A 24,032-nucleotide genomic window follows, 5' to 3' on the forward strand; every position below is an offset into this window, starting at 1 on the left:
AATGGGTTAGTTTAGTCCTTTATAAAATCTATCAGAGAAAATATACATAACATACCAACCCTAAAGTATGCATTGATCCTCTATTGCCAAGCAAGCCAAATTGGGAAGCTAATTACATAAACGTTTTTAGAACTGTTCAACAAAGTCGTCCATTTACCTTTGGTTAAAAGTCAAATTCTTGGAGCACAGCCCTAGAGTCGCTGATTCAGCAAGATGAGTACAGACCCAAAAATCTGGATTTTTCACAGCACTGAAATAACTCCTCATTTTGAAGATGAGGAGAGTAAGATCTAGAGAGTTAACATGACTTGGCCAATGGTATGTGGGGAGTTCACCAACCAGAGCCAGGGCTAGAGCCTCCCCAGCCCTGTTATTTCCCCGTGCAGCGCCCCCCTTTGGCACATCCTGCTCCTCAAATGAAACTCTGGTGCCTGTCTACTTAGATATTAGCAGATTGGTGGAAAGCAATCAAGGGGCTCCAACTTCAGTGCTTCAGCTAGAAACCACTCGTCACTTGCAAAATATCCTTTGAATTTTCTGGTCAGACTAATGGCCACAGCACTTTATAGAGCTAAAAACAAAAAGCTATTGTTAGGTTTGTTATTGTTGCCATGTTGCTAGGAGAGCCTCTGCGATGGAATGTGCCATTCAATACAAGCTTTGCTTCTCTGGTACAACCCTACCATGTTCAAGGGACATGGCCCAGGTGCAAGGGGAGTGAGACCATACATTGCAAGGCCAAGGCCAGAAGAACAAGAGAAAGGGGAGATTTCCTCTTGGGCTTTGTGGGAGAAGAATCAAAGACTAGTACACAAGTCCTGAAATCACAACAGAGTTCTTCAAATTTAAGAAATAAGCATACACGAACATTCCAAATGTTATGCTGCTTTGCTTTTGTGGTCCGTAAACCTGCCCATTGCTCATTTGGTTATAGCAAACAGCAGTAAAATGGTCCTGAAATGTATAAGACCATATTTTGTTGGAAATAGGCCATGCCCTGGCCCCAAGTTTGATGTGCTGCTCTTGGAAATACTCCAAGCATGGTGGTGGTATGAGAGTGGGTTATTCACCCAAACACCTAGTTGATCAAATCAGCAAATACAGGCAAAGAGGGTGGCAGATGAACAGAACTGGATACACGTGTGTAAGACAAGTGACAATGTCCTCAATTATATGCTGGAATGAAAAGCACATGTCCACCTCTTCAAGCACCTGAATTCCAAATGCCATCACTTTCCTTTGTTATTTGCATCCTAGAAAATACACCTCCAAGGATAATGTGTGCATATATATACATATATTTCCAGGGTGAGAGAAAGCATGAAGAATAAAGGGAGAATTGACGTACCATTTAACATTTTTGAAATGTTTGAAAACTGCCATTGGGAAAATCACATACCTCTTGCTTAAAAAATGACACATTTTATTTAAAAATATTCCTGCATTTTTTATTTCAGGGGAAGGGGAGGTAAGGGCTGTTGTTTTGTAAAACCTCCCAAGGTTGAGCATGGCTGTCATTTCTGGAGTCTTTCTGCTGAGGCCATTTCTCCTGTGACCATGGGCTAAAGGGCACAGCCGCATGCCCCCACACCTGCTTCTGAATTCTGAGCACAGGCCAGAGGAGGGGAAGGGCAGGATGTTTGCAGAAGCAGAGCTGACCCTTGGGTAAAAATGGGAAAACAAAAAGTGGTCAGGATAGATTCCAGATTAGTTGGAGTTATAGGGAAATCTTCACTGCCAATGTTCTCTAGATCCTCAGCACTACACCCTGGCCAGCCCCGAGGTCGTGGAGCCCCCTCTCCTGCCCTGGGCTGGCCACCTCTCTCACTGGATAAGTGATGTGCTCTGGCTCAAAGGCTGAGGGGGCAGGTGGAGGATGCCTGCCACGGAATGTGGGTGCTCCCTCCATCAGAATCTTCTCACTGGGAGAGGATCTGCAGCCGTCACCTCCAGCCCCAGTCCTGGTAGAGCTGTTGGATAAAATGGTAATGTTTGCATGGTCACTGGGACCACAACTCAAGGGTGGAGGGGACGGGAACGGGATGGGGTGAGGGGTTCCAGGTTCCGCTCAGCTGCCCAAGGCCTGGAGGGATCTATGGCCCTATCCCTAAGGGAGGAATGAAAGCCTTTGCCTTCCATGACAAGATTCAAGGGGTCTTAGGACCTTCTTAGTGGCCCTGAGGCCATGATGCTAGTTTGTGCTGTGCTGTGTAGGCTGCCATTGTATTTTGCTATTGTGGGAAAACAGAGGCAGTGCAAGGACTGAGGAAGAAGAATGTAATTCTGTTGGGGGCTTGGAAATCCCCAGCAGGGGCCACCTGTGGAAGAGGACACCCCAAGTGCCTGCCTTGGGCCAGGGGAGAAGAAAACAGAGTGCCCAAGGCCTCAGCTTCTCCACTAAGCACCTGTTCCCTCTGCAAGGGGAGAGGACCACCAGCCGAACCAGTGTCACCTTGCTCAGATTCCAGAACTTGGGCTCCAGAAACAGTAGTCAGAAGCTTCTGGAGCAGCTCATAGACCCCTGGCCCAGGACTCCTGCACTCTCTGGTGGTCCTGTAGCAGCCTCCCACTGAAACTGTCCTCTCACTGCTTCTGTAGAATTATGCCACAAGGGAGAAGCAGCTGGCAATACATGTGATTGGATTTTTCTTTTGTTTTGTTATAAGGAGAAAGTGAAGGAATACTCATGGGCCAATTTGTAGAGAGACAGAAAGAGAGAGAGAGAACATATGAAATATGATATAAGGAAGGTGGTCTCTCATTTCACTGCAAGTTGTTTGGCAAAGATGATGTCATTTCACTCACATGTCGAAAGTAATTGGTCCCTTACCAACCACCTATGAAATTAAGAGCATTTCACACAGATAGCTGGAAGATTCAGGGAGCACGGTTTTCATTTACGATTATTTTCAAAGTGAAATGTTTGCCAGACTAAACAACAAAGTTCTTTGCTTGTTTCAAAAATCCTTTGAGTGTGAATCATGCCTTGATAGACTATGCTTTTTCATTTGTAGTCTTTACTGAGTCTCCGAACGATGGTGTACCTAAGTAGTCATCACCAGCACATTATTACTGGAGATAGACAACCCAAATCCAAAGACTTCATGCAGAGTTTTCTGATGGAGTTCCTCAGACACTCTTTCTTTTTCCAGTTCAGCTCACAGTCTTGGGCATCAGATGCTTTTTCCCACCCTCTAACTTTGTCCCCATCTTTTCTAACAAAAACACAACTACTTTTTGCTCTCAATTCAAGATTCCGGGACTAGTAAGATGATACCAGGGTTGGGTATCCACTGAACAGGAATAGCCAGAAAGATCCAGGAACTGAAATTGGGTTAGCAGATTACAGCTTCGGTGACCCTGAGAAGTTGAGCCCCCAAACCATGGCTGTACCCTAGGAGAGGCAGAGCCAAGGGGTTTGGCATCAGGCAGATATTGCAAACCCAAGAAAGCAATACCCACAATCCAGGAGCTCAGAAATCAGAGATGCAGCTAGGTAGCAAACACAGGGTGTGGGGGCCAGGAATAAGCCAGGAAGAGGCTGGGGAAAGGCCCCATGGCTGTCACATGCCTCCCACCAGGGCCAACTGGAATCCTACCTGTGGAGGCTGGGCCCACTGGGGACCCCAAGCAGCACCCACAGCCTGGAGTGTAAACGTGGGTGGAAGCAGCAGGCACCTGACAGCAATTGCAAGGGAGAAACTATTCCACGTTTCTTGACGCATGCAGCAGTTCCGAGGTGATGCGCGTAAGCATTCTCAGCCTCATTGGGTTCTTCTGTACATCAACTGTAGTGATGCCTGCATTTCACAAAACATGTGAAACTCATGGTGGCTGTGTACAAACATGAAGAAGAAGGGATGCAATATTCAGCTCATGTAGATGAAGTATCGTTTCATGTGGTGACAGGGTAGCTGGCAGTGGTAAAGAGTGGTGAACTTTCGGGGAGGCGTGACAAAAAATTATTGTACATAGAGCAGAAAGAAAGCAAAATGCAAAGGTCCCAGGAGCTATTTTAGAGCAATGCTTCCCAGCCCAGCCTTTTGCTAACCCATGGCATTCAGAGAAATTATCATTTTCTTTTTTTCTTTGACATTTATTTTAAATTCCGGGGTACATGTGCAGGATGTGCAGGTTTGTTACACAGGTAACTGTGTGTCAAGGTGGTTTGCTGCACAGATCATCCCATCACCTAAGTATTAAAGCCCAGCACCCATTAGCTGTTCTTCCTGATGCTCTCCGTCCTCTCGTTCCCACTCACAGGCTCCCCAGTGTGTGTTGCTCCCCACCATGTGTCAGTGTGTTCGCATCGTTCAGCTCCTCCTTATAAGTGAGAACATGCCATGTTTGGTTTTCTGTTCCTGGGTTAGTTTGCTGAGGACAAAATGTGGCATGAGGATAACACGTAACAGGAGCATAACATGAGGCTTCTCACTCCATCCACGTCTCTGCAAAGGACATGATCTTATTCCTTTTTACAGCTGCATAGTATTCCATGGTGTATGTGTACCACATTTTCTTTATCCAGTCTATCATTGATAAACTTGGCATTTGTGTTGATTCCATGGAGAAATGATCATTTTTCTAAGGCCCTCTTGGATAAAGATTTGCTTGCAGCCGAAGGCAAGAGGTTCTGGGTTTCAGCCCTTGGGCACTTGCCTGGATGCACTAAGGGTTAAGTTGGGGGCTAAGGGTAGTCACTCTCTCCTCACACTTGGAACTCATTCAAGGACCTAAGTTGAGGAGCTCAATTTTAGAAGACTGGGAGGGAATAAACAGAAATGAAGCACGTCACAGCAGACTTTGGATCAATCTACAAAAACCCATACCTGCTGTGGGCCAAACTGCTTACACTAGGTGTAAGTTCCTGCTCTCAAGGAGCTCCCAGAAGAGGGAAAGAATGGAGACAGAAAAGCACTTGTTATGATGAACTAACCATGACCCACGGGATGCGACGAGGAGGCGAGTTTATTCTTACCTCCACCTCCTTTTAGAGTATTTGCTAAGGCCCACCCTTTCGCAGTCCTGGGGGAAAACTCAGGGGCCCATAGCTTTCCTGGTCACCTTTAGACATTAAAAGTGTCCCAGTTGCTTAAATCTCAAAACATCAGCTCTGTCCAGTAATTAATACGTTGAATCAAGTGTAATAATCAAAAGCGTCATGCTTCATTTAAGGGTAAAACTTCTCCTGGTCCCCACCCCCATTGCATTGAGGCTGGAGTGCAGTCACAGCTCACTGCAACCTCAAAGTCCCAGGCTCAAGTGATTCTCCTGCCTCAGCCTCCACAGGGCTAATGGCTGCCACAGCCAGGTGCTCACTCCAGCTGGTTTCTGAGTTCCCCAGCATCAGATCGGGGAGGAGAGAAGGAGGATGAGCAAAAGCCTGAAGGCCAGGGTCGCAGCAGCTAGAGGCCAGGGTTACAGCAGCCCTTCTCTTGTGCGGTGCCTTCACAGGTTCTTCTGAGACCCTCCAACTCTCTATTCCCTACTGGGCCACAATCCTGGGGCTGTCTCCCCTGGAGCCCCTTGGGGCCTTGAATGCATCTCTTCTGGCTGCTTGCTTATGGCTCTTCCTCAGCCCCGGGGAATTTGAAGTCACTTCCTACTGGGGCTGCCTCACTTTCTATTTGGCCCCTCTTACTCCCTCCTTCCCCCGAACGGCTGTCACCATTCATGGGAAGCATGACGAGTCCTTTGTACCCAACTCTGAGTGCAAGCTGACCCCAAAACCACAGAGCAACCAACAAGCCAGGCTCCCCACTTCTCAGCCAGACACCAGCCCACTGCGTCCCCCAAGCATCAGGAGGCACCCCTACACCTTGGCTTGAGGTAGGGCAACTGACCTCATTCTTTCTTCCAGGTGAGGCCCACAGCAGAGATTTCCTCCAAAAATTCCCTACTGTAAATTTCAATTCTTTTCTTGGCTTCCCTCTCATCTTTTATAGTCTGGAGGTGGGTAGTTGGCTGAGACTACGAAACTGGTTTCCATAAGCACTTTTTGCAAATCTTGCATCTCACTTTGGTATGTTCTATCTATTTCTTTGGGGCCTCACTTGAAACTGAGACTAAAATAATTCCAATTTAACACCTAGTACAGATAGAGCATCCCCCCTTTTTGTTTCAGGACATAGCACATATAGAAAATGATGATATTTCTTTGGTGCTCTTGGGTAAATGGATGTGCTGTTCATGGTGAGAGCTAACTGGCCAGGAGCTCTACCTGCTCCAGTTGCCCAATGTGAGCAACTCAAGGCCAAGGGGTGCAAGCACAACCTATTTGCAACATGCCAAGTGCAGGGTCTTCACAGGTTCTTTCGAGACCTTCCTATTCCCCCTCCCCACTGGGCTATAATCCAGACCCACGGCTGTGTTGCTTATTGTTGGTTGGGAAGCTGTGTGGCTAGGCTGTGGATGAGGCTGGAAGTGATGCAGAAGAATAAACGATTCATTTGAGCTGTAGCATCAGGCTGCCTGGAGGTGGTGATGCCTGAGCTGGGTCTGGGTTTTGAAGTATGAATACAGTTCTCTAAGCAGCTGCCTTACTCTGTTTTCTGTTACTTAAAACAGAATACCTGAAGCTGGGTAATTTATAAAGTAGAGAAATTCCTTTCTTCCTTCCTTCCTTCCTTCCTTCTTTCCCTCCTTCCTTCCTTCCCTTTCTTTCTTTTTTTGAGACAGGGTCTCACCCTGTTGCCCAGGCCAGAGTGCAGTGGTGCAATCATGGCTCACTGCAACCTCAAACTTGCAGGCTTAAGCAATCCTCCTGCCTCAGCCGCCCAAGTAGCTAGTACTACAGGTGTATGCTACAATGCCAAGCTAATTTTTAATTTTTTGGCAGAGATGGGGTCTCCCTCTATTATCCAGGCTAGCCTTGAACTCAAAGCCTCAAGCAATCCTCCTGTCATGGCCTCCCAAATGCTAGGATTACAAGTGTGAGCCACCATACCTGGGCAGAAATATATTTCTTATAGTTATGGAAGCTGAGAAGCCCAAGGTCGAGGGGCCGCCCCTGGTGAGAGCCTTCTTGATGCTAGGGTCTCTGCAGAGTCCTGAGGTGGCACGGGACATCATGGCATGCTAGCTCAGGTCTCTTCCTCAGGGACCAAGGTCCCACATGAGTTTTGGAGGGCACAAACATTCAAACCATAGCAGTAGCCACCCAGAGCAAGGACATTCTGGAGAACACAGTGTTTGGTGCAGGGGGAGCACTCAAGCATGTAATGGGAAGGAGGGAAGTGGCTGGATGGGAGGCTGGAGGCTCCATCCTGGGCAGCCCTTTCTTTCAAGACCTCCTCACGGCTGTGCCCTGCAGCAATTTCACCTCAGCCTCATTCACAATTCTTTCTTCTTCTTCTCACATCTAATTAATTATCAGGTTCTTGTTTTCGTCTTTTAACTATTTTCCCATCATCCCATTCCTTCCAGTCCCACACTCACTGCCATGGTCTTCATTGTCTTACTACTGTGAAGGCAAACGTCACACACATGATCCACCTTGCCCCTGTTCCCCTCCGCCAATCCAATTTCTATGCTGCAGCAGCAGTGATGTTAAAATATCAGGCCAGGATTAACCACCCGCTCCAATCATTTTACTTCTCACTCAGTGAACTCTTCTTCCTTCCCGTAACCTGCCCAGGCCTATGCACTTTCCCCAGTGAATTCATCGGATCTCCACTCAAATAGCACTCTATCAGAGACCCTCCTATAAACAACAGCACCCTAACTCCAAGACCCCATTTCCTTACCTGGTAGCATTGATTGTCACTTGACATGTTGCATGTTTATTTCATTGTTTGCCCCAGCAGAATGTGAGCTCCTGCTGGAGGGAGCAGGGATTTGATCTTGTCGCTTGATGCCTCTCCCATGCCTAGTTGGTAGGAGGACCTCAGTGATAGTTGTTAAATAAATGGGTGCGTAATCCCAGCGGTGAGGCTGAGGCAGGAGGATTGCTTGAGGCCAGAAGTTCAAAACCTGCCTGGGCAAAATAGCAAGACTCCCGGCTCTACAAATAATTTTTAAATTAGCCAAGCATGATGGCTCACACCTGTAGTCTCAAGTACTTGGGAGGCTGAGGCAGGAGAATCACTTGAGCCCAGGAGATTGAGGCTGCAGTGAACCATGATCATGCCACTGCACTCCAGCCTGGGTGACAGAGTGAGACCCTGAGTCTATAAACAAACAAATAAATAAGTGAATAGAGTGAGGTGTGAAGAGACAAGCAAACTCTGGCTCACTTTATACTTACAGTTTCTTTGTGACATATAAAGCCATCCTTTTTTTTTTTTTTTTTTGAGATGGAGTAAAGCCATCCTTTTTAACAGCAACCATTCAATATTTATTGAAGATTCACTCTATGAGCAGTGCAGTGCTAGCTATTTTACGTGTATTATCTCAGTCTCCACAATAACCTATGAAATAGGTACTATTTCTAGCACCCCTTTTCATGTAATGTGAGTCCTTATAGTAAATGAAAACATGTAATAATACATTAAAACATCAGTAATGTACACTTTACATTGCATACACTCTGGCAACTTGTTTATTTTTTCAGACCTTTTGCCGTGTACACATACACATACATAGAGTTGATCTGGAGTTTGTGTATGTTTTTATTTGCTTCTTTCTTGTTTTTGCTATTTTACAAAAATGAGGTCTCATGATATATATTGTTCCACAAGGTGATGTGTCTCAGATTTTTTTTTCATGAAATTTACTAAGATGGACCTCATTGTTTTTCTTGACTTGCATAAGTAGGATACACCATGGTGCATTTAATCTCTTCCTACTGATTGACATTCACATTGGCTTTTTGGTTTTGTTTTGGCTGTAGTGTATTACAAACAATTTTGCAATCAATCTGTCTTTCTATATTGTTGATTGGGGCCCAGGTGTGTAAGGACGTCAGGAGGGAGATTCCTAAATGTGAAATTGCTAGGTCAGCAAACATGCATGTTCTATTTATTTATCATAATCTGATACTAGGATTGTGGTCTCCATAGCAGACATGCCTTGCGGCCAACCCACATCCCCTCCCAGCTCCTATCTCCTGCGTCTGTCCCAGCTCTTTGCCTGAGGCTTTCTCTGGCCGCAGAGCTTGTTCTGTCTGTGTCTGAGCCATGGAGTTAAGGCCCCCCGAGCAGCCTTCAATCAATGACCCACAGGAATTGATGGCTAAATACCTCTTTGGCTGGGTGGGTTAACTCAGGTGCATGTTTTATGCTGGATCACAGCTTCCAGTTGCCCATAGTGGTAACTTGATTGACAGCACGCTCTTCATTCACTCCTTCCGCTGCCCAGTCTCCCTTCCTTAATATCCCACTGATATTTCTTAGGATGACCCCCCAAACAAACGCTTGCACTCAAATCCTTGTCTCAAGGTCTGTTTCTGGGGAACCAAAACTAAGAAACTCTTATTTATTTATGAAAAAAAGTAAAGTTTGTTCTTTAAATAAAATTGATGCATATACTTTGTTTTTTTAAGTTTATACTTAAAAAAGTCTTTCTTTTTATAAAGAAAGAAAATTAAAAGTAAACATCATCTTCTAACCCAAAGGTAATAACAGTTAATAGTGTCCTTCATTTCTTCCCAGAAAGAGACACGATTATACAAATATATATACACACATCCTTTTACATTTACATAAATGGAATAATGCTAAACACGATGCAGCCGGGCGAGGTGGCTCACACCTGTAATCCTAGCACTTTGGGAGGCCGAGGCGGGCGGATCATGAGATCAAGAGATGGAGACCATCCTAGCCAACATGGTGAGACCCCTGTCTCTACTAAAAATACAAAAATTAGCTGGGCATGGTGGCGCTTGACTGTAATCTCAGCTACTCAGGAGGCTGAGGCAGGAGAATAGCTTGAACCCAGGAGGCGGAGATTGCAGTGAGCCGAGATCCAGCTACTGCACTGCAGCCTGGCAACAGAGCGAGACTCTGTCCCAACAACAACAACAATAACAACAACAAAAACAAACACGATGTTTGGCACCTTTACCCACTTAATGATACATCTTGGAGAACATTGATACTTACATAGACAGAGCTTTTAGTGGCCTTGCATTTTAGGGACACACCACACGTTTTTTAATCAGTCCCCTGTTAGAGAACATTCAATTGTTTCTAATATTATGTAGTTACCACCATGCCGTGACAAATATTTTTGTACATATATTTTAGGTCATTTAAAAAATTTTTAAATCATAACAGAATTGCTGGGTCAAGGTGTATGTGCATTTTGTTTTTGTCTTTTAGACACTACTGTCTTTTCCTCTTCAAATAGGCTGCACTGACTTATACTTCTACCAACAGTGTCTGAATGCCTGTTTCCCCATACCTCCTCAACAATGGGTTTATCAAACATCTTAATATTTACTAATCTGTTAGGTGAAATAAGTATTTAATTATTTTATTGTGTGTTTCTTGGAGCATCTATTCATATATTTATTGTCATTTATGATTCATCCATGAATTATCTGTTTCTATCCTGCACCAATTTTTCTGTGGGATTTTTTGGTCTTCTTCCTTTTGGTTTCCAAGAGGTTTTATACAGGGTATGGCTATTAACCTGTTAGGTATGGTACTTACATGTCCTCCCGTTCTGTGACTTTTCTTTAACTTTGTTTACTAATAATGAAATATTCTCTTATACAAGTGTTTTACGTTATTAAATCAAGTCTATTCATTTATTTTCTTGGTTTCTGAATTTTATGTGATGCTTGAGAAGTCTATTCTCCAATTTTATAAAAATATCCATCTGTATTTCTCTTAGTTCTTTCATTTTTACATTTATATCATTAATTCATTTGGAGTTTATCGGTGTTTGTTTTGTTTGAAGAAACTACAAAGAAACGAGAGTGAAGCAAAGAAGACAAGCCTGGCTTAAAACTGCTGAACACCAGTCAGTGGCTCATGCCTGTAATCCCAGTGTTTTGGGAGGCCAAGGCAGGAGGATCATTTGAGGCCAGGAATCCAAGACCAGCCTGGACAATAAACCAAGACCTCATTTCTTCAAAAAAATTACAAAATTAGCTGGGTGTGGCTGAGGCGAGAGGATCCCTTAAGCCCAGGAGATTGAGGCTGCAGTGAGTTGTGATTGTGCCACTGCACTCCAGCCTGGGCAACACAGAGAGACCCTGTCTCTTAAAAGAAAAAAAAATGTGCTGATGCTCGGGTGGTGATATTGGGGAGTTGCCATTGATCAGGACCTGCTAAGGGGTTTTCTTTCATGGAAGGTGGTCCAGGGTCATTTTCCAGGGCTATTATCAGTGTGTGCCAGAGCTAGCATGTACTGGCTCATAAGTGCCAATTTATTATGTGTTATATGTTATATAGCCATTCTTATAAGTTAAATCCTATTACATTATAATTAAATAAATAATATTTTCCAAAAAGGTAAAAACATTTAAAATCTACCACTTCCAACTCATTTTACTATGTTGTCTTCTTACATATGCCTCTGAGGTTATTTACTGCCATCGTATCTATGCAGTGGAAATAGTACATAATGTTGATGTAACATTGGTTGCTTGAATTGGCCACCGTGGGATTATTTACACCTCGGATCTTAGCAAATGCTACCTGTCAGTGTCCTTTGTTTTCTTTGGAGATTAGCTGATAAGCATTTACCAGCACACCCCTGACTTTGCCTGTCTCCAGATATGCTTATTCAGGGAAGAGGCAGGTGTGCTGGAGAGGAAACCCCAGCATCAGTTAGAGAATCAGACTTGAGAACAGTTAGGTTCTGCCCAGTCCTACCACTCTACGATTCCAGGATACTCGTGATTATTCTGCATGGCTACATTGCCAAGGGGAATATGGCTCAGAAAAACCTGCCTTAAGGGATTTCTCCAGAGTCTCCACATTCTTAACCTGGATCTCATTTTGGTGTAATTCAGCCCTCCGATGAGTCGTGCACAGCATTTTCCCTGCAATGTCTCAGATTTAGATTCCAACATGGCAACTCAGACCTATATATAGACTTATTTATCATCATTCATCTGTTTTCCATTTAATATTAAGTGTTCTTAAAACATTTTACTCTCTCTAAATGCTGTCCAAGTAGCTGCAATGTATTGACATTTTTACTTACTTTCTTCCACATGGCGGCTTACATTTTGTAGAGAGCAAAAGAAGGTTGGGAAAAACAGGGTTTGGGATCTCACACCCGCTCTTGAAATAAGGGAAGCATTATTTATCCCAGTTATAAAGAAAAGCCTTTGTTTTATCTTCGTAAGTCTGTTTTTTAAAAGAGCTAAAAACATGTAACATACATAAAAATCATAGGAAAAAATGTATGGTTCAAGTAGCTGTTATATAATTGTCTGAGAACCTTCTCCCTGAGAATATGAGAAAGTTACTTTTTCTGCTTCAGTATTTTATTTTAAAGATAGAGAGACCTTGTAAGTGTTAGCACAAATTTAGAAATTCCTACTAAATCAATAATAATAATAATTTTATGCCTTGCTCATCCTGAAACAGACCCATGTACCATATTAATAATGTTTTGAGGGACACATTTCACCAAGAGCTTTAATTATTTTTTACAAATATACCTTGGAAGTCATTTTTGCCCACATTTCACAGATGGTTAAATTGGTCTATTCACTGGCTCTGAAACATTCCAACCTAATTTCCAGCTTCTCTCCATCTTCCTACCTTAAATGCCATCCCTCCTCTTTTCCATGGAATCATCTCCTGTCTTCAAGATTCTACAGGTTTTCCATAATTATTCCTAAGTTGAGTGATGCATTGCTTTTCTGGACTTACAATAATTTTCCATATCACCCATTTGGCACCTGATTATACTTTCTCTTGTAACTTACACTGTTAGGCAATTTCTACTGTCTTTACAGTTGGCCCTTGAACAACATGGGTTTGAACTGCATGGATCCTATTATATGTAGATTTTCTTACATCTCTGGCACCCCTGAGACAGAAAGACCAACCCTTCCTGTTCCTCCTCCTTCTCAGCCTGCTCAACGTGAAGACCAAGAGGATATAGACCTTTATGATAATCCACTTCCACTTCATGAATAGTAAATGTATTATCTTCTCCTTATGATTTTCTTAATAACAATTTATTTTCTCTGGCTTCTATTATTGTAAGAATACAGTCTAGAATACATATAACCTACAAAATACGTGTTAATTGACTGTTTATGTTATCAGTAAGCCTTCCGGTCAACAGTAGGCTATTAGTAATTAAGTTTTTGAAGAGTCAAAAGTTAAACATGGATTTTGTATTGCAGCGGGACTCAGTGCCCCTAACCCCAGTGTTATTCAAGGGTCAACTGTAGTTTTACCTCAACATTCAGACAAGAGGTTCTGATTCTGAGATGTGTAGACTCCCTTGGGACTTTAGGGAAATTGGTGATATCATAAAATTATATGTAAAATTTTGTGTATGTGCCAATGTGCCTTTTTAGGGGCAAAATTCATTATTGTTATCAGATTCTCAAACGGATTTTTGACCCAAAAGTCTAGTCTCCTGGAGGAATGTAATTATATGATATGCTTCATTATATTTTTCACAATATCTTCAATAACTCAGCTAAGTAATTAAATGGGCACAGGACAGATCTAATGTTTTCACTTATTTGCCATCAATTAACATCTTATTTTCCAAACCATGGAAGAGGGACGAAAACTTTTCTATTTCCATCTCACAGATGTAATGAACATATATGAAGATAACAGATGTGTCAAAGTTTTGAAAAGTTAAAAACAATACCTTATGGTTATGACAGCCCATGTTGAGAGTTATCATAGCCCATGTTGAGAGATACGATAAGGAAATTCTGCACTTCCAGAATTCCCCATCATTTTTATTACCTTTTCTGAATCTTCTTCTAGAGCAGCAGAACTTGGAAAATGTCTTCTCCCTTGACTCTGACTTCAGCAGCATTGATCTCCAATACCACCTCTCACCCAATAACTTGTTAATAAAAATTTCTTTATCCCCTGTTCATTACTCTCCATTCGTTGACAACTTTAAGTCCTGATTAATTACCATTGTCCCCAGTACTCTTCCTATTATAATTCTTGGCGGCTGCAATATTCTTGCAGATGCTGCTTCTAATATCCTGGCTCCTTATTCCTGGACCTTCACTTTTCCAGTGATCTTGTCCTCCACTCCACTTTAGCCACCACTTCCCATGGTCAAATCTAGACCTTGTCTTTACCAATAACTACAATCCTTCTGTTGTAGGCAGAATAATGGACACCCTCCCCAACCCTCACCAAAGATGTCTACTTTCTAATCCCCAGAATCTGTGAAAATGTTACATTACATGGCAAAGGGAAATTGAGGTTGCAGATGGAATTAAGGTTGTTAATCAGCTGACCTTAAGTAAGGAGACTATGCTGGATTATTCAGCTGGCCCCAGTGTAATCACAAAGGTCCTTAAATATGGAAGGCAGAAATGGAAGAGGTCAGAAGGCTGTTCTGGATAACTCTACCCGCTATCACTGGATTTGCAGATGGAGGAAGATGGCCACGAGCCAAAGAATGTGGTTGGCTTCTATGTCCTGGAAAGGACCAGGAAATGGATTCTCCCTAGAATATCCAGAAAGGAACAAAGCCATGTCAACACCTTCATTACAGCCCAGTGAAATCCATTTCAGAATTCTGATCTCTAGAACTACAAATCACACATTTGTGTTGTTTTAAGCCAATAAATTATGATAATCCATTACAGCAGCAGAAGGAAACACATACACCTTCCTTTCATTAGCAGATGAGGCCAAGGTTGCCTTCATGCAACCCATTCTATTTTTGCAATTTACTTCCTCCAGTACCCAACTCTGATAACATTTTGATCCCACTAAATCCTGCAATCCATTGATCCTATAACCTTTTTACTGCCTCTCATTCAACTCCCCTCTGTTTTTCCTACTTGAGCAGCTCAGATTCGATGACCAAGTGCTGGAATCACTCACCTGCAGCTCTCAACTGCAGAGTAATTCAATTAAATCCAACCCTCTTCCTATCTTGTACTTGAATCTGCTAGCTGAATATGGTTGGAAAACAACACACAGCCAATCTGATTGGTCTCACTTTCAGTCCATGACTCTAATATCACGTGGGACCTTAGTGTGCCGGGAAGTTCTTGCTGGGATTTCATGATCCTTCCCTCTCTAACTTTCCTAGGAGACTATTTCACAAATTGTCTTCTCTCTGGAAATATCTGAATTCTTCTTCTGTATCTTCACTCTCTGCTGATTTTGTGTGTATGTAACCTTATTTCTTATTCCATTGAGAAAATAGATGATCAGAAGAAGACTTCCTTAAATCCCCACCACCCTACACACCCACTCACCCACCTACACATCTTCCCTCCCATAGCTGTGAACCATTGGTGAGGGCATCTATGGAAGCTCCGCCCCCCCATTGCAGGGAAGATTCACCAGTCACATCTCCTGCTTCTGTCTCCTTTGGTCCCATGAAATCACTTTTCTCACTCTCCACTGGATCACTCTCATTGGCATACAGACATCCTGCTATTTCTCCTGTCTTAGAAGAACCCTCTCTGAGCCCCACATCCCCCTCTGTCCCTGCCCTACTCCTCTGCCCCCTGAGAGATGTCTGCACCCCTCTCCTCCTCCCATTTTCTCTTGAACTCACTTCAGTAGGGTTTTTGTCCTCTCCTCTCCCCTGAAACTGCTGTTGTCCAAGTCACCAAGGCTCCCCCAAGGCTAAATCCAGTCATCAGTTTCCAGCCCTCATCTTACCTGACCTATTGGTAGCACCAGATACCATCTTTGGTCTGGATTTTTGCAAAACATCTCTAACTGGGTTCCCATCTCCTGCCTTTGGGACCGTGCAGTCTATTTTCTACTGGGCAGTGGAGGATTTCTGTTTCATTTTGGTTTTAGTGAGTCAGATTAAGTTGCTCCTCAGCTAATCACACTCTAATCACTTCTCAGCTCACTCAGGTAAAAGCCAGACTTCTCTCAGGGGCCTTCAAGTGCTGTATAATATGGCCTGAGGCCCCTGCCCTCATCTGCAGACACACCCTGGGCTCACTCTGCTCTAGCTTCGGACTTCCTGGCGGCTTCTCAAACTCACCAAGCACCTTTCTCCCTCAGAGCCTCTGTCCACTGACTGTGCCCTCTGCCTAGAACAGTCTTCCCCAGACGCTGGTGTGGCTTGTTCCCTTCTCCTTCCAGATTTCTGATCAAGGTGGTGTTCCTGACATCCTCCAACACGAAGAAAAAGCACCTCCTGCTCTGCCCCACCCCTGCTTCTTGGCTTTACCTTATATTTTTTCCATGGCATGTATCGTTATCTGAGTTTTATATATATAATATTATTCAGTTACATATAATACATTATATACTAGTACAGTCCTATGCCCCATAATGACATTCTGGTCAAGGACGGACACATATAGGACATTAGTTCCATAAGATTCTTATATCATTATTTTCCTGTACCTTGTCTATGTTTAGATATGCCTAGATACACAAATATTTACCATTGTGTTCCAGTTGCCTAATGGCGTTTAGGACAGCTACATGCTGTACAGGTGTGTAGCCTGGAAGCTATGGGCTACACCACACAGCCTAGATGTGTAGGAAGCTAGACCATCTAGGTTTGTGTGCACTCTGTGACATTTGCACAATGACAAAATGGCCTAATGATGCATTTCTCAGAACATATCTTCATCATTAAGTGAGCCATGGCTGTATATAATACATTGATGTAATATATAATGATTATGTAATATATTATATATGTATCTTAAATGTATGTATGGATACATACAGTATATATATATGTATGTGTGTATTTATATGTGTGTCTGTCTATATATGCATGCATAATTATTTCCCTCACCAACTAAAATATAAATGTCATTGAGGCAGGGAGTTTGTTTTGTTCCTGGCTATACCTCCAGCACCTAGGAAAGTGCCCTGTGTAGTGTTTAATAAGTTTGTTGAATCAATAAAAGAAAGAATAAATGAATGAATGAATTTAAGTAAAGTTGAACACACACTCAAATGGATCATAGCTTGACTGTAGATCTTTGCTGTCATTGTTTTGCAGCCAGGCAGGCAAAATGAGCTTCTCCTAGCTTTGTGTGTGTCAGCTTCAGCACTTATCAAATATTGATAAGTTTGATCTTGGGAGTTAGTCTACCTAACTAATGTGTTTCAAACCTCAAGAGGCATCTTCTCTAGGGAAGTCCTAGAGTCCTGTGATGTCACCACTACCTAGATTTCTTTGTTGTCCTTTGACAATCTTCCCTTAAATGCACCCTTCTCAGGGGATAAAAATAAGGAATAGAAGTTAATTATTGATGTTGTCAGTGAATGTTTTCTTGGATATATGTGAAAATCATTGCCTTTTTTCAGGAGAAGCTTACCAGGGTAAAGAAGCACTGTGTTCTCCATGGTAAAAGCAAGAAGCTCAATTCTAAAACACCATTTGAAAATCACGTCTGTCCAATAAACAGTGTATAATGATTGGGATACCTTAATACCATTCTTATATTTACTAATGGATGTGCGGAAATACACACTCCTAGAAAAATTAATCCAGTTAAATTTTTCTCTTTCATTTTTAACTTCTTTAAGCCTCAAAAACCCAAGAGTGTAGGATACATTTATAGCTAGGTTATTATAGCTATTTTCAGTTTTAACTATTCCATGTTTCCATCCTCTCACAAGGAAATGTTAGCAATTCATGGTTAATCTGGGCCATGAGCAGAAAGAATTTTTTCCCTTTCTCTTATTTTGAGGTAAAGGAAAAATTTTTGTAGAAACGTATGTTTTTGGAACCACTGGACTTAGAGAACACTTTGTGGTGCAGAACTATGGAATCTTGAATAGACCAAACACTGCACTACTTACTTCCATCCCTCAGAATGAAAGAGTAGATACAGCACACGTAATAGCGGGAAACTGAGGTTTGCCAGGGCTTAGACAATATGTTTATGACCAATTCAAGGGATCTTAAATGGTGGATAAGTTATTTTCAATGTTTCTGTAACTCTAAAGTGCAGGAATGATGCTGCATGATAGTTGACCAACAATGGCGGGTGTTAAGAATTCCATTCATTGGGTATTAATAGCATCAGGATTATAACTGTCTTACACCCTTGCTTATTTCATAATCTATTTCTGGAACTGGAGATTTGGAGGTTCGCCAGGTCTGCAATCCTGTCAGCTTTGACTTGATCAGTGGGAGCCAAGCGCATTAACCCAAAAGATTCAACTGAGAGGTGGGGGTGGAAAAGGAAAACTTTAAGTCTAAGTTTCTTGGAACCCTGCACAAAAGGAATTGTACAGTCTAGATAATTATCTGGGAGAGTTGCTAACAACTGGAGAATAGCTGAATGGCCTGATATGGGAATTCACAGAAGTTTATGGCAAAGTGAGTGTTAACTAAAAAATATATCATTCATTCATTTATTCATTCACTAACAAAGCTATAATTAAGCACCTACCTTGTGTTTGGCAAATGGCAGAGAGCAGGTGTGTATGCCAAAATTATTTTGGGGGATAGAAATTTAAGAAGGCCACAAGTGTGATGAAAATGTTATCCAAAAGGGCCTGGTTCCACTTTTTAGCTGCTTGACCTTGGATAAGTTGCTTAACTTTTCTGAGTCTGTAGAATGGGAATAATAACTCCCAGGTTAAAAGACTTCTGAGGATTTAGTGAGACAATTCTATGAACAGTAAGACAATGACTTGGAAAGCATCTCACATGGTTCATGGTCCATGAAAGGCATTCAACAATGTAGGTTTCTGTCCTCTTCTCCCAAGAAAGCTGTGTTAGTCTGTTCTGCATTGCTATAAAGGAATACTTGAGACTGGGTAGTTTATTTTAAAAAAGAGGTTTATTTGGCTCACAGTTCTGCAGACTGTACAAGAAGCATGGTGCTGGCATCTGCTTCTGGTGAGGGCCTCAGGAAGCTTCCAATTATGGCAGAAGGTGAAGGGGGAGCAGGTACATCACCTGGTAAGAGAAGGAGCAAGAGAGATGCCATGTGCTTTTAAACAACTAGCTCTTGCGTGCACTAACTCATTACCATGGGGAGGGCACCAAGCCACTCATGAGGGATCCGCCCCCATAACCCAACCACCTCCCACTAGACCTCATCTCCAAAACTGGAGGTCACATTTCAACATGGGATTTGGGGGCAGGACAAAACATCCAAACTATATGAAAAGGAAATGGCTCTGAGCGATTCCCAAGGGAGGTAGGAAGGAGTCCTGGGAAGCAGGTCTGGCTCTGAGAAATGGCACTCCTGGATTCTGTGTAGTGTATGTAGAGAAACACCCCATGCTCCCCATGAAATGCACGACTCAGTGTTTGGGTTGAGGTCCTCGGACCTTATAGGTTGGCAATGGTGCCCAAATGCTTCCCTTTGCTCACAGCTGAAGAGGAAAAATTTGAATTGTGACTGAAGAAAATGTCAACTGTAAATGCAGCCTTTAAAATTGAGTCATATGAAAGAAGTCATTATTTGAAAAAGATACTTGCACATGCATGTTTATAGCAGCACAATTCACAATAGCAAAATCGTGGAACCAACCCAAATGCCCATCACTCAATGAGTGGATAAAGAAACTCTGATACATATATATATATGTATATATATATATATATATATATATATATATATATATATAATGGAATACTACTCAGCCACAAAAAGGAATGGATTAACAGCATTTGCAATGACCTGGATGAGATTAGAGACTATTATCCTAAGTGAAGTAACTCAGGAACGGAAAACCAAGCATCGTATGCTTGTTATGCATCATATGATATATGTGGGAGCTAAGCTATGAGGACGCAAAAGCTAAGCTATGAGGACGCAAAAGTGTAAGAACGATACAATGGACTTTGGGGACTTGGGGGAAGAGTGGGAGGGGGGCAAGAGATAAAAGACAACAAGTATGGTGCAGTGTATACTGCTCAGGTGATGGGTGCACCAGGTTCTCACAAATCTCCACTAAAGAACTTATTCATGTAACTAAATACCACTTGTACCCCCAATAACTTATGGAAAAATAAAATTTTAAAAAATTGTGTTGTATGTAAAGTGACATGCTGGAGAAGGATGTGCTTTGGTCATTTCTGAAAGTCTCCACCAACTGCAGGTTCAGGAAACATTTTTTATTGGCATCGGGCAACTCCCGGTCTCAATAGGACGACATTACCAAAGATGGAGTCTCTTGTTTGGTCCTGCAGTATAGCACAAAAGGTGCTAGGAACAGTAGGCGGGGCCGCCAGCAGCTGGGGCTGCCAGCAGCACTATCAGCAAAGCAGATGTCTATACTGCCCTCTTGCCCAGTTCCATAAGCAGCTTCCCAGTGGCTTCTGGGGCTGGATCAAGTAGATTCTCTTTCAAGTCCCTGCCAGAAGGAACCAGGGCCTCAAAAAATAACCAGAAAAAAATCAATCAAAATAGTGTCTTGTTTCTAAACTGCTATGTATTTTTTTTCTCTTTTTGGAGACAGGGTCTTGCTCTGTTGCCTAGGCTGGAGTGCAGTGGCACAATCATAGCTCACTGCAGCCTCAAATCCCTGGGCTCAAGCCATCCTCCTACCTCAGCCTCTCAAGTAGCTAGACCTACAGGTGCACACCATCACATTTGGCTAATTTAAAATTTTTTCTTTTAGATGCAGAGTCTTGCTATGTTGCCCAGACTGATCTTGGACCCCTTATCTCAAGCGATCCTCCCACCTTGGCCTTCCAAAGTGCTGGTATTATAGGCATGAGCCACTATACTTGGACCTAAACAGGTATCTGTTAAACTGGCTTTACCTTCATTCACCTTTTGAGCCTGAGAATGAAAGGAGAACTGTTACCTGCCAAGTCTGCAGCAGAAGGAGTGAGTGTGGTAGCTGGATCACGAGCTCTGGGCTCCAGCCCACCCTTGTGGCTGGTACACTGGGGCAGGTTACACAGACTCTGCAGGTAACAAGGCTGAGCCCGAGGCTGAGGCTGAGCCTGAGGCTGTCTGCCTATATGATGGGGGAGGAATGATAATTGCTCATGGTTCATTGAGCTGTTGAGGGCTAAATGAGCTAATATGTGAAAGGGATCAGGACAGTCCTCAGCACCTCATTGGACTTCCTAAGTTAACTCTCACTGCTCTATTGGCTGAGGAGTTCACTTATCACAGCCTGAGAAGAGGTGGCTGACTGTGTGGAGTGACTTAGACGCCCGAGGCCCTTTATGCCATGAATGGGACACAGCAAAGGGTGGGGTAAGAAGTGCCCTGGTGAGGTTGGCCACCTTTTGGCTTTGGGACTTTGGGCTTGGTAATTAACCAGGCCTTAGCTTTTGTATCTGTGAATGGGGATGATGATATTACTTAATCATAAGATTGTTGAAAGGCTTTGAAAAAGTGCTTACAACTTGCTTATCTTTGTAACTTGGCACATGCTCAGTGAGTATGCACTCTTTGCACTCTTCATCATCTTATCATCATCATCACCATCTTTCCCATCTGGAAATCACTCCACACATTAGAACCACCTTGGATAAGACAACCTACAAAGGGACAAGTGAGGGGGAACATCCTTCCTTTTCCTATTAATATGTGATGATGGGTTTGTACTTTAAGATAGTTGTTTCTCAGACAACCCCATGAAAAACTCAGCAAAGGATATAAACAGACACTTCCCAAAAGAAAAAATACAAGTGGTCAATAAACACATGAAAAAATGCTCAACATCACTAGTCATCACAGAAATGCAAATTAAAACCACAACGAGATATCCTCTTACACCAGTCAGAATGGCTATTATCAAAAAGTCAAAAAGCAACAGAGGCTGGCATGGATGTACAGAAAAGGGAACATTTACACACTGTTGATAGGAACGCAAAGTAGTTCAATCTCTTTGGAAAACAGTATGGAGATTTCTCATGGAATTTAAAAAACAGAGCTACCATTTGTCCCAGCAATCCCACTGCTGGGTATCTACCCAAAGGAAAATAAATCATTGTATAAAAAAGACACCTGCACTCATGTGTTCATTACAGCACTATTCATAATAGCAAAGTCATGGCACCAACCTAAGTGTCCATCAATGGATGGCTGGATGAAGAAAATGTGGTCTATATACACCATGGGATATGATACAGCAGTAAAAAAAAAAATGAAATATGGACCGGGCACGGTGTCTCATGCCTGTAATCCCAGCACTTTGGGAGGCCAAGGGGAATGGATCATGAGGTCAAGAGATCGAGACCATTCTGGCCAACATGGTGAAACCCCGTCTCTACTAAAAATACAAAAATTAGCCGGGCATGGTGGCATGCACCTGTGGCACTCAGGAGGCTGAGGCAGGAGAATGGCTTGGACCTGGGAGGCAGAGGTTGCAGTGAGCCGAGATTGCACCACTGCACTCCAGCTTGGTGACAGAGTGAGACTCCATCGCAAAAAAAAAAAAAAAAAAAGAAAGATAAAAAAAGAGAAATCATGTCCTTTGGAACAACATGGATGGAGCTGGAGGCCATTGTCCTAAGAGAACTAACTCTGAAACAGAAAATTAAATACCACATGTTCTTACTTATAAGTGGGAGCTAAACAATGGGTAAACATGGACATAAAAATAAAATAATGGACACTGGGAACTCCAAAGACAGGGAAAGTAGGAGGAAGGTGATGGTTGAAAAATTAACTATCATGTACAGTGTTCACTGTTTGGGTGATGGGTGCACCAGAAGCCCAATCCCCACCACTATGCAATATATCCATGTAACAAACACGCACACGTACTCCCTGAGTCTAAAATTAAATTAATTTTAGAAATATAAATTTAAACAGACACAAAAATAAACATAGAAATACAGTGGTTTCTGTGGAAGACCTGGAGCAGGGCGCTAGAGTGAAATGGGAAGAGCCCTAGGTTTGGAGACAAAAGCCCTGACCTTGAATCTTGGCCTTGCCCCTGCCGGCTTCCCCTGAACAGCTCACAACCTCTCTGTCACCAGCGAGATGTCTGAATGCACGGGAAAGGAGAAGGAGCAGGCAAGCTTCCACGATGGGGCAATAACAAGGCCCAAGACATCAGCAGAGGTGGGAAAGCCCAGCCCAGGCCAAGAGGTGCCCTGGGTGGGGCTGCCTGGAGGGAAAGTGCCTCCTGAACGCCCTGAACCTCGGCCTGGGAAGGGGTGCTGAGGCGACTGTCCTCAGCAGTGGCATCCCTTTACCATTCTTTTTGGGGAAACCCCATTTTGTTCCAGCATCAGCTGTGGAAGGAGTGGAGTGGCTTCTGGGTAGCTCCAGATACAGGACTCTGCAGACAGGAGGGCAATTCCTGGGCAGAGCCTCACAGAGGGTCCAAGAGAAAGACAAAAAATGTTGCTCTTCCTTTTTCCCTCTCTGCTGCTAGATTAAGTAAATGGTCCTAATTATCAACTCATTCACTGAATTCCTAAACAAGGACCATAAAGAATCCCTTTACACACCACTCTCTTGACAGGTTAGAGGGGCAAAACTAAACTCTACGGTAACAGCCCCAAGACAATTAAAATGTGCTGCCCGCCCCGCCCCCGCCCCAGCAGCTGTTGAAATGCCTCAGCCTCCCACTTCCCCAGCCTGGCTGGCTTCCCCTGCCCCGCATTTCTGGCAGGTCTAGGAGTTGAGAGAAAAATCCACCAGAACAAGAAGTGCCTGGGTGTTCTCCAGTTCCTAGCAGGTGGAAGGTGGGGCTGTTCGGATGAAAATGGTTTTTACAGACGTGCAGAATTCAAGGGTGTTTCCCACTCAGCAGGCAGGGCTCTGCCAGGCAGTTCCTCAGAAACCCTGTGTTATGTTCTCGTGGGGACGTGTTTCCCTTTTTTTATGAAGTCCTCACTCTTTTCACCTGTGTTGGCCTCTGCCAACACCCTTGGCCGCCATGACGGTGGAAAGCCTTGTGTGTAGCCCCCTCTTTTAATTTGCTCTGGAATGATTCCATAGAGAAGCCCTGAGTCAAGGGCACTTCTCTCCCCATGTAATGCTGTTCTAGGCCTTGGGAGCTTACTTACGTCTTCTCCAAAATGTGTTGTGAGGCACG

At 43.2% G+C, this 24,032-nt stretch overlaps 1 long non-coding RNA gene across 1 annotated transcript in view; it reads left to right on the plus strand.

Moving 5' to 3' along the window:
* Positions 1-1,667: 1,667 nt before the first annotated feature.
* The window catches only part of LOC129006917 (uncharacterized), a 74,091-nt gene continuing 51,726 nt past the window's right edge, over positions 1,668-24,032 (plus strand). The window contains exon 1 of the long non-coding RNA XR_008492116.1: positions 1,668-1,985. This is a non-coding gene — a long non-coding RNA (uncharacterized LOC129006917). The remainder of the gene's footprint in view (positions 1,986-24,032) is intronic.

This window comes from Pongo pygmaeus, chromosome 8, assembly GCF_028885625.2.
Source record: "Pongo pygmaeus isolate AG05252 chromosome 8, NHGRI_mPonPyg2-v2.0_pri, whole genome shotgun sequence".
NCBI classification, from domain to species: domain Eukaryota; kingdom Metazoa; phylum Chordata; class Mammalia; order Primates; family Hominidae; genus Pongo; species Pongo pygmaeus.